Here is a 12,242-nt window from a genome sequence, read left to right on the forward strand (position 1 = left end):
TGATAAATGGAAAAAATAAAAAAGGCTTCTGTGCCGCCCTAACTGGTTTGGCTCAGTGGATACATAGAGTGTCGGCCTGCAGACTGAAGGGTCCTAGGTTCGATTCCGGTTAAGGCATGTGCCTTGGTTGCAGGCACATCCCCAGTGCCAGGGTGTGCAGGAGGCAGCTGATCAATGTTTCTCTCTCATTGATGTTTCTGGCTCTCTGTCCTTCTCCCTTCCTCTCTATAAAAAATCAATAAAATATATATATTTTTAAAAAGGCTTCTGTGCTGATATAATAATAATAAAAGAAAATAGCGGGTAAGTATTGCATCTTGAATTACCCAATCGTTCTTCACTAGCCCTACAAACTCCTGTCACTGAAAACAGTTAAGAACCTTCAATACATTGTACCTCCCTCTCTATCAGTGGTTCTCAAGCTGTGGGTCGCGACCCCTTTGGGGGTCGAACGACCCTTTCACAGGAGTCACCTAAGACCATCTTGCATATCAGATATTTACATTATGATTCATAACAGTAGCAACATGACAGTTATGAAGTAGCAATGAAAATAATTTTATGGTTGGGTCACAACATGAGGAACTGTATTTAAAGGGCCAGAGGTTGAGAACCACTGCTATAGATGGAAGTGTTATGTTTGCAAAGATGGTGAATAACCATGAAAAAAGGAACCAAAACCCTGGGCTCTGGAACCCAAGGGGCTCTTCAAGGGCAATGAAAGACCCTCTTCCAGAAGTGCATCCATGAACCTGAGCAACAACCCCAGTATCTGCAGACTTTCCTGACTATGTGTCCCTATTAATGAAAATGTTTTATGTTTTCCCTATAAAAGTATGTACTTACTTGCAAATGCATTCACTGGTACTAATATATTATGTATCATAAAATACACAGGAAACAGAAGTAAAATGCACATTAATATGCATTAATCATGCACCCTATTGGATCATCTGTACCGCGGGGTGCAGGCACCCCACTCAAGAGACCGCTGGCCACAGCAGCGGAAAGCTGCAGGGCTCCCGGCTCCAGACAGCCTCTCTGGGGCTCAGCTGTGTTTCGGCTCCAGATGGCTGCCCCGCCAAGTGCAAAACCACTGGACTCTGCTCCTGTCTCGGGGTCTGAAAGCGGCCACCCCAAGCGGCCAGTCTGAGCTGGGAGACAGGGAGGCGTCATGTCAGTGTAAAGGGGTAAATGCCACAGCCCAGCAGCTCCCGCCAGCTTCCCAACACGCCAAGCCTTTTGTGGGCCTGGAGTGATGTGAATGAGTGGCCGTCCTGCCAACACAGCATCAAACTGCCCCTCTCGAGGCCGCGCTTTGATGTTTGCGCAAGGCATTCCCTCTGCCAGGCGGGCCCTGCCCTGGCCTCCTGCCAGCCTGGCGATCCTAGGACTGCTGTGCGCACGCCCGGGCCCTCGGCATTTGTTTCCCACCGTGGGCTCCTCACGTAGAATTTGCTCTCGGTTCTCACGGAGAGTGCGTATGTGTGTTTCTAGCCACACGTGCCACATAATCACATACCTTCCTACTGTTTAGGAAAATGCTTTAAAGGCTGGGCTGGACCTCGGGGACGGAACTAATCATGACTTTGTCTTAAACAGATGGAAGCCTAGGAAACTGGTGATGGGATCACTGAACCCCCCTCTATCAGACGAACACGGGCACCAAGTCATTGCCAAGGCATCACCTCCCGACCCAGGACAGGGCTGTGGTTAGTCTTCTGTTCTGTCCATTTTACTGACTTGGGGGGAGATGAGCGATCTGATCAGCCAATAGCAGGACCGAAGAGCAGGAGCTGAACGGCTGTGGGTGGGTTGTGAGGGTGAGCAGAGCCCTTAGAGAGGAGGCCCAATCCTCCCTCAGGCTCCTGGACGACAAAGGGGAATCATTCATCGGCTCAGGTGGTCCCTGCACTCGCACAGGCTTCAGACAAGCCATGCGCATCCTGACTCACTACCTGTGATGATAGGGGTGGTAATAAAAATCAGATACAGTAATTTTATTTTATTTTTAAAAAATATATTTTTATTGATTTCAAAGAGGAAGGGAGAGGAGAGAGATATAGAAACATCAATGAAGAGAAAAAGCCACAATCACTTGTTTCCTATTCCAATAGAACATTTCAAGAAATCACCATTACTCACAAATTACATACTAAAATTTTAGTTTAAAATATATTTAAAAATTGTTTCCTTGACAAAGCCTTTAGGCAGTTTTCACCTTTTTCCAAATTACAGCTTCAATTGGAACATTTTTCAGAGGTAAGAAGGAATTCCAAAAAAAAATGTACTAAGTTAAAAAAATTAGCCTTCCCTCCCTTTGTTGGCACAGAACCTTCTGGGTAGTTGAGTGTCCTGGCATATGCGGAAGCGTACTGTGTACTACTTAGGATGCTCACCATCTGTGTGTTTAAGTCTACAGTGTCCGTGTTGCGGATCCATGAGGTTTACTTGTCATACATAGTCACGCTCCTGGCCCTGCTCAGGGACACGGAGGGTACGATGTAGAAAGGTACTCACACATCCGTCTCCGATTCCCTGGAAGACTGAGAAGATGGGAAGAAGAATAGAAATGCTTCATGGACTCTTGAGCTTAAACAGGACCTGAGCATCAGCTCTGCCCATCCACCTACTTTATGGTTGAGGAACAGGCTTCCTCCCATGGCTCGCAGCTGGTCATGGCCTGGATGGGGCTGGCTCTTTGCAGGACTCCTTGGTCTTTAACCAGAAGTGAACCAGGACTCCCTTGAAGCAAACAAGGAAGGAGAGCATTGTAAAGTGCCGCGAGGCTACACGAGTGAAGATTTCCTCGGCACCGCTGGCTCACTGCCGGGGGCTACTCATGTGCCACAGAAAACCAGCGAGCAGTTCTCACACCGACTGTGGTCACCAGGGCTTATGCTTTAACAGCATAGGCATCCTAGCGGGTGGCTCACGCCCAGTCAGCACCCCTATTGGGAGCTACAGGAAGCGTACATCGGACCTCCCAGTCCCTGGGTTACATTCTTAGTGGACTTACATGTTCTACCAGGTCAAGGGCTAAGCTCCCTCCCTCAGTGCTGCCCGTACTCAGACTCGTCTCTGCACCGTCCATCCATCTTTAACTCCAGCAACACGGGGCGGGTTCGGCTTCCAGGCATCTCAGATGACTCGTACCTCCTGCGCATTAGTCTCTGCCCCCCACGCCCCTGGCCTGACCCACCCTCCTCAGCCCTCTCCACTCCCCTGGCTCAGGCTCCAGACTGCACAGGTGACACCTCCCCATGCCTCTCTCTCCCTGGCATCTCCCCGCTCCCTGCCCCCTAGATTAGGTACCGTCTGCAATTCTGGACTTCTCTCTGCACATTTAGTCCCTGCTTTTAGACAGGTCATTGTAACGCACTGTGTTCCATGTCAGTTTCACCTTGCGTACTGTGACTTCCTTCAGGGAGGGGCCAACTTACAGCAAGCAGAGGGTCTGATGCATCGTAAGAGCACAGCATAAGCTCAACACGTGCTGTCGGGCTGGTTCCATGATTACTCACCACGTGAGTTCATGCGTGTGGAGTGCACAGCACAGTGCTTGGCACACGCACAGGAAGAGTGCCAAGCAATGGGTGACTGGATGGGCCTGAAGTTCTGCCCCATCCTGCATTCTGACGGGCGAACACAGCGCTTCAACAGGAGTTTGACGGCAGGTGGGTGATCACTGGAATTTGCCAGAGGAACTGGGGGAAATTCTGACTTGGCAGGTCCTCCGAAGAGCCTTGCAGAAGGGCGTTTATGTTGGCTGTAGTCTCGCCAAGTGGTGCCGGCTCTTGAGCATATTAAGAAAACAACCCAGTGCCATGGCTTCGGGCGCTGTCCTTCCCACTCCCTGGCGTTCAGTCGTCCTTAGTTTATGACTTCGAGCCTATGCCGGCTCCATCCACTAGGGGTCAAACTTTTATGTGCTGTGTCTCACTGCAACCCTGTTGCTGGTCTAGGGAGGACCATCCCTCCCTCCCTTCTTGGCTGGAGTGAAACTGCTGCCTCCGAGTGTGGATTACACAGTCAACCAGCTGCCTATCCTAATTTGGGGACTAGGAAGGAATGAAGCTTTAAAGAGAGTGTTTTTTCCTGTCCTGTGTCCTGCTTCCATGTCACCAGGCACGGTGACAGGCATGGGCAGCCCAGACCCCAGGCCCTGTGGATGGTTGGTCTCGGCTGCCACCTGAATGCAGCAGGCAGACCTGGCCTTGGTGGTTCTGACCGCATTTCTTTTCTGTGTTACTTTTGTTTATGCCATTGCATTCATGAAGCTTCTCATCCCCTTAAGCATCACTGAATTATTTATGAAAATTCGAGCTAATGTTTTTGGTCTTTTATAGTTGACAAAGTTGAAAAAAAGATGACAGTTCTCTTCTGATTGATGTATGGATTCCATAGGATCCCATTACTCCCAGAGGCCCTTCTACAGAATTGTCAAGCTGGTTTGAAGACATAGCTGAGAGTTCAAAGCACCTAGACTAGCCAAACAACTTTGGGAAAGATGACTTATGCTACTTGATGCCAAGACTTACTATAAAGCTACAGTGTCAACACAAAGTGGCACGGATCAGTGAAACAGAGACCAGAAATAAACCCCCATATAGATGGTCAATTGATTTGTGACAACATTGCAAAAGGGTAGTCTTTTCTATAAATTGAGCTGGAACAAAGCTTACCCAGTGTTTTAAAAAAATAAATGTAGATCCAAATCTCACAGCATATACAAAAATTAACTCAAAGTACGTTTATAGACCTAAACCTAAAATTAATCTGTAAATGTTCTATAAGGAAATAAGACAAAATATTTGTGAACTTAAGTTAGGCAGATTTCTCAGCTAAGACACCAAACACACAATTCATAAGAGAAAAACAATTACTTGGACTTCATGAAAGTGAAAAACTTTCTCTCTGTGAAAGACACTGTTAAGAAAATAGCCCTGGTGGCTGTGGCTCAGTTGACTGAGTGTTGTCCCATGGAGGTTCAATTCCTGGTCAGGGCACATGCCCAGGTTGCAGATTCAATCCCTGATCAGGGTGGGTGCGGGAGGCAACCAATCCATGTTTCCTCTCACCTCTTTCTCTTTCCTCCTTCCTCTCTCTCTAAAATCAATAAAAACATACTTTTTAAAAAATAAGAAAATAAAGAGATAAGCCACAATCTGAGAGAAAATATTTAAAAATAAAATATCTGATAATAGTTTTACATTCAGAACATATAAAGAAGTCTCAAAACCCAGTAATCTACACTAATAAAAGACAAAGATGTTAATTGACTGTACCTTCACTATGCCCACCAGCCAATCAGAAGACTATGCAAATTAACCCAACAAAGATGACCATTAATTTGCATACTGTAGGTGGGGCATGCAGCTCTAGATGTTGCCCGTGGGATCTGGGCTGCAGATTGGGATGGGGAAAAAGAATTGAACAAAATTTCACCACAAAAGACATGTAGATGGCAGATAAGCCCAGAAGTGGTAGAGCGGGAACATGGCTGATGGAAATTTAAAAGGTGACAGCCACTTGGGGGGAAGGCAATTTCATAAAAAGTTAAACATGTGCCTACTATCCACATGCATGCTCTGTTTCCAAAGACTTGTACGTGCATGTCCAGAGCAGCTGCACTTGTAGTCGCCTCAACCTGGAAACAGGCCGGTGTCTCCGACAGGCGAACAGGTTGCAGTGTGTCCACACACGGCATCACTATTCGGCAACAGAAAGGGGTGAACTATTGATAGACGCGATGGATGAATCTCAAAATAATCATGTAAGTTAGGGAAGCCAGACCAAAAATAACGCATGGGTGTGATTCTATTTATAGAAAAGTCTGGAAAATGCAAACTCCTTCAGGGTGACCAAGCAGGTCCGAGTTTGTCTGAGGAGGGTGGTGTGGGGGCCTGGAGGGGGTGTGCCCACAACCAAGGTACATGCCCTTGACCGGAATCGAACCTGGGACCTTTCAGTCTGCAGGCCGACGCTCTATCCACTGAGCCAAACCGGTTTAAAAAATAATAAATATATCCTTCATGATGCTTCCCCGTACACACACAATCAGACAAACTCACACACATGCACACTCAGACACACACACACACACACACGTGCGCTCACATTCGCAGTCTCCCAGATCTAATCACGACACTCTTTACAAGTTCCCCAACTTTGTGAGCTCGGACACGACACTCGGCCACACGACTTATGAACCTGCTGGCCGGATGGAGTGGATGTGAGGCAGTCACTGCTCACACAGCACCTGGGCTCACACATCAGAGCCCTGGACGCCCGTGGCTGCAGCCTCTCCATGGCTTTCACAGGGCATTCCCCTCCCGAGTGCCCTCCCCTGAGTGCCCTCCCCTCCCGAGTGCCCTCCCCTGAGTGCCCCGCCCTGCAGGACGCAGTGTGAGACCTGCCTCGCCTGCTTCCAGGCGGGTGTGAGAGTGGGTGAGACCGTGTTGCTGGGTGCCAGCACCCTGCCGGGAATGCATTAGGCTCAGTCAATGCCCAGCTGCCCGCCTTGGCTCCAGATGCACCTTCCTCCAGTTTCTCTCCTCCCGTTCTTTTCCAGGGGCCAGTGTGTTCCCGGGTGGGGTGAGTCAGCACAGCCCAGCTCCTCTGCGGAGAGCTCCCCTCATCTTCCTTAAACCCCTCATGTCTTCAAGCCCCACAGCATTGCCAGCAGCACACCCACCTACCCCATCCTGGGAGCACCCGCTGGCACGGAGGATGGCAGCCCTGCTTACTCAGAGCTCTGCAATATATTCTCATCCTCAAGGCCCCACTCAATGTCTAATGTCTCCCCCAAACATTGATTTCTTTAGAGCAATTTAATCTCCATGCACTTTAAAAAATAAATCATCTCCCTGCAGTCCATCGATCAGTAAATCCCATATAATAAAAGTCTAATATGCTAAGTGTCCAGGTGTATGGTCAGCCATTCAGCCAATCAAAGCATAATATGCTAATGATATGCTAAGGCCACTCAACCACTTGCTATGACAGGTACTGACCACCAGGGGGCAGACAGTCAACCAGTCAACCAGTAGCTATAATGTGCACTGACCACCAGGGGGCAGATGCTCTGACCAGTAGGTTAGCTTGCTACTGGGGTCTGGCTGATTGGGACTGAGGGAGACAGGCAGGACACGCCCTAGAGCCCTCCCACGGTCCCTCCCTAGCTGGCCAACCTCCCATGTACCTCCCCAGCCCTGATCATGCACCGGTGCGGTGGGGTCCCTCGACCTGGCCTGCACCCTCTCTCAATCTGGGCTGAAGGACTGCATCCCCCACCCCCCAAGTGCATGAATTTCATGCACTGGGCCTCTAGTTAAATTATAAATAAAAAGCAAACTCTAATTATATAGTACTTCTATGTATCTCACAGTATGGCTACTACAGGGTGTCCCAAAAATGTATACACACTTTGAATGATTATAAAGGCATTGTTTGTTAAAATAATTTCATTTTCAAAAGGTAATAGAACCTACAGACACTGTGTGCACACATTCGGGGGGACACCCTGTATTTAGGTGTTCGCTTGTACCAACCTCATTTGTTTTGTGCTTGTTTTCCCTAAAGCTGCATAGTCCTCGGGGGCCATATCAGTTTTCTTTTGAATTATGTAAAGTACTTAATGCTGTGTTGGATTTATAGTTATTCCATCAATTCCGATCGGATCACTGGAAGGTGGTAGGTACCCAGGTCCTTCCGATCCCCCTCCTCCACAGGTTGCGTCTTCTCTGTCTGGAATTCCTTTTCCTTTTGCCCCTATCCAGAAGGGAGAGGTTCAGCTTCGACCTCACCTCCTCCAGTCTGTCTCTTACTGCTTCTGTGTAAGTCACCCACCCCTCCCGTCCTTCTCGGCACAGGCCTGGGATTTAAGAGACCCATGTGTCGATTACCAGCTGTGGGAACCAGGGAAGGAGCTTACTGTCTCTGAGCTTAGTTATCCACGACTCTAACCAAGAATACCAATGCCCAGCCCCTGGAGCCGGAGCCGGAGCCGGAGCCCGGATACACAAGTGAGAGGCATGACTGTCTCTGGATGCTCTTCCCTGGGTCTGCCTTGTACTGTAGTTCCTGGTCAGAGGCCCCTGCTCCTGACCTGGTGTCAGAAACCCTGGGGGAGCGAAGGCTGTGCTCCTGGCCTTGAAACTCGCACTGGGCTGGACACAGGTTAGAATGAGAGAGATCAAGTGTGTGTAGGAGCCAAGGGACAGCAAAGCCCTTCTTTCCACAGAGAGCCAACATCCATCTCACACTAAGTCCACAGAGAGCTCCCACCGAAACAGCCCAAACACCGTGCCTTTCATTCTCTGCGCCCACAGACGGTTCTCCAAAGAGTAAGAGGGCGGCACCTCCCCTGATAAGTGACACGTGTTCAAAGCCTGCGAGCGAGGAACTAACATAATTCATCAAATGAGATTACAGAAAGTCAGGAGGCAGAAAGTCCTCACTGAACCAGAACAGCAGCCCACACCAGACGCACACTCTGTCTCCGGCTCCGGCCTCGCAGTCCATTATCCCGCGGGGTTTAGCGCCGGGAGGGAGCAGAGGGGCGGAGCGGGGGCCAGGGTGGACCCGCAGGCCCGCTCTCGAGAGGAGGCTAAAGGGGGTGTCAGAGGTGTATCTTCTAACCATGGAGGGAAGGTGCTCTTATTGACCAGATGGCTCCTGGATCCACCATAAGCTTTTGAAGGTCAAATGAAACAAGGTAGGGAAGAGGGGCACGTGGAGATGCTGGCATTCCAGAGATATTGCTTCCTTCCTTGTTTTCTTCCCATTCTTTCCCATTTTCTCTCTCTCTCTCTCTCTCACTCTCTCTCTCTCTCTCTCACACACACACACACACACACACACACACACACACACACACAGTCTCCATCAATGAACGTAGCAAGAATCAAACAGCACAGGATACATTCCGTTTTCATGTGGCTGATTTTTACATTTTGGACACGTTTACTCTCTAAAGTAACTAACTGTTAGCATATTCCTTTTGCTCCATATTTGGGTCTTTATAACCTGGTTTGCAAGGTTCTGGAGCTCACGGACTTGATGCTCTACTTGTGTCTCCTGGTCTCTCTGGGTCACAGGAAATCTGCCAGGCGATTAGGAAAGGAATGGGCATGAGGACGGTTGGATAACGTGACGCAGCCAGAGGTCAGGAGACCTCACGCTGTCCCTTTGCCCTTGCAGTCCTGTTAGACTTCTGTGTCCAGAGGGTCCCTGGACAGGGTCTAGGCTGTCCCGCAGGGCGTAGTTCAGCCGAGCACAGGGGCTCTGCTCAAGGGAAATCAGAGCTGAAGCCAGGGCCGAGCAGGCTGATGGAGGAGCTGCCGTCTAACCGGGGCCGAGAGGCGGCCAGGAGTTTGCTCCCAGGAGGAAGGACGGACGATGTTCCGGGCAGAGGAAGCTGCAGGTGTAAAGCCTTGGAGGGAAGAGAATACGGCAAGTTTATCAAAAGACAACGCTTCTGCCCCAGCCGGTTTGGCTCAGTGGACAGAGAGTCAGCCTGCAGACTGAAGGGTCCCAGGTTTGATTCTGGTCAAAGGCACCTACCTACCTTGGTTGCAGGTGCCTCCCTGGCCGGGGCCCTGGCTGGACCTCGTGCAGGAGGCAACCAATCAATGTGTTTTCCTCTGTCTTTCCCTCTCCCACTCTCCCTAAAAATCAATGGGAAAATATCCTCGGGGGAGGGTTAACCAAAACACAAAAATTAAAATAAAAAATGCAACCATTCCAACGCTGGCAGGAGCCGCGGCTGGAAGAGCAGAGCTCACACATTGAAGACCCATCTATGCAAAGACACTTGCACTTTTTTCTGCCAACAACGGAAACCTGCTGAGGGGCTTAACCCGGGAAGAGGCACGATCAGACTCAGGTTTTAGTAAGAAAATCTTCATGGGGGTAAATGAGGGTTCGGGGTGATTATTTTCTGTTGGCGGACACTTTCCCTGAGCTCCTCTAATAATATCACTTATTTTATTAATTTTCAGAACTGTGAAAATGGGTGCTTTTGGTGGAAACTTTAATTAGAATATGTCTTTTGGTTATTCTTTTTTTCTGCCTTTCAATTTACCATTCAGAAAAAGTTTGTTTGCTTGTTTGTGTTTTATTAATCCTTACCCAAGGACATTTATTTATTTACTTACTTACTTATTTACTTACTTACACTGAGTGGCCAGATTATCATGACCCCCCCAACAGTACAATGAAGTGAATTAGTTATGCAAATAATAATAATAATAAAACCTCGAGAGTATTTGCTTAGGAAGTTTTCAATATTCAGTATTTTTGGACGTGTCAATGAAGTACTGATGGGGTGGTCACAATAATCTGGCCACTCAGTGTATTTATAGAGAGCGTGGAAGGGATGGAGGGAGGGCAGAGAGACTCATCTATTGGTTGCCTCCAGCCCGGGCCCCCACCAGGGCTGGGGACCGAACCTGCAACCTAGGCCCATGCTCTTGACCAGGAATCTAACCCGTGACCCTTCATTGCTTGGCCCAATGCTCTAACCACTGAGAAACACTGGCCAAGGCCAAAAAACATTTTAAATAAATTCATTACCCAAGGTTCCCCCTCGCAGGAAACAGTGCAGCGTCCTCTCAGGAAGTCATGCTTCAGTCTCCGGAGTCCTTCTCATTTATCACAGACCCTCTATCCCTCCTCAAAATGGAAATAAGTCAAGTCTTCAGTCCCTCGCTGGAGAGCTTAACAGGAGACAAGGTTCTGCTATTGGAACTGTGGGTAATGATTTTGGGGGAAGGCCATAGTTTCGCAATGTCGCCCTTAAATTCCTTCAAATTCTTGGGTGAATTTCATCTAGATTTAGTGATTTATTTAATTTAGTTTGACAATTTGACGTAGGAAATCCTGTTTATTCCCAACCCTTTTATAACTAAGAACAAATGGTACATAGATTATCTTTCCCTTTCCACTTAAAATTAACATTGCTTGGTGGATGGAATGTGGCGCCTGGGATCCCATTAACCCGTGCCCAGTGGAACACGCAGGCATGAGCAGCGTTGGAACCTTGACCCCACTGCCACGAGTCCCTGGAGTACCTGCTGGCTGGTTCTGTACGGACATGGAGAGCATCAAACTGCCATCAGCTGAGGTGACCCCGACAGTCCGACTCGATGGCTCATCTGTTTTTGACCATCGACTTGACTACATTGACTACATGGTCACTTCCCAGTTAAAAGTTACAGGATGCCTGCAGCTTGCAGACTTTACCATACTTGATGAGTAGCTAATTTTGTGCTGAGTTTTAGATTAAGTTAATAAAGAGACATACATGTGAGATCATATATGTATGCAAATTCCTTTCATCTGTTTATTCATTTATTTTATTCACTGAGTCAAAAATTGCAATGCACAGAGAATAGAAACTCAAACATAACCCTGTCTCTTGAGAGAAATGTAAGTTAGGGTGTCCCCCCAAAATGTACACACCCTTTAACAGCTAGTAACTCACTTACTTTTCACTCCTTTTCAGGTTTAACTGATTTGAAATAATGGGTGAAGCCAGATTAAGCTTTGAACAAAGAAAACTTATCCTAAAGTGCCACTAGACTTTTTTTTAATGGGGATACATAAAAGATAACGTTTATAGTATGAAACCGGCAACAGTAGACAAATTGTGAGCACACAAACACCACACAAAAGGATTCTTGATGTTTGCGATTCCATTGTTTCACAGCAGTGCCTGGACCAGAATGGTCATCGGTTTAAGAACAGGCTTTGACCAAAAAATTTACTAATTTCTATAGATTCTTTTAGATTTTAAAAATGAACTGTATGTTAATAAACACTGACTTTACAATCATTAAAAGTGCGTATACATTTTTTGTGGACATCTTGTCTCATGTTGAACTTGATAGAGATATGAATACAGAGAAAAAATGTTGCAGTAAAATCTGTCACATAAACCTTCCCTTTTAAACCATCTTTTTAAAAAATATATATTTTTATTGATTTCAGAGAGGAAGGGAGAGGGAGAGAGAGATAGAAACATCAATGATGAGAAAGAATCACTGACCGGCTGCCTCCTGCACGCCCCTCACTGAGGATTGAGCCTGCAACCTGGGCATGTGCCCTTGACCGGAATCGAACCCGGGACCCTTCAGCCCTCTCTATCCACTGAGCCAAACCAGCTAGCCCATCTTTTTAACCTTCTTCAGACACACAATTCAGTGGCATGAATCACAGTCACCACATTGGGCAACCAT

The sequence above is a fragment of the Myotis davidii genome, unplaced genomic scaffold (assembly GCF_000327345.1).
Source record: "Myotis davidii unplaced genomic scaffold, ASM32734v1 scaffold401, whole genome shotgun sequence".
Lineage (NCBI taxonomy): Eukaryota > Metazoa > Chordata > Mammalia > Chiroptera > Vespertilionidae > Myotis > Myotis davidii.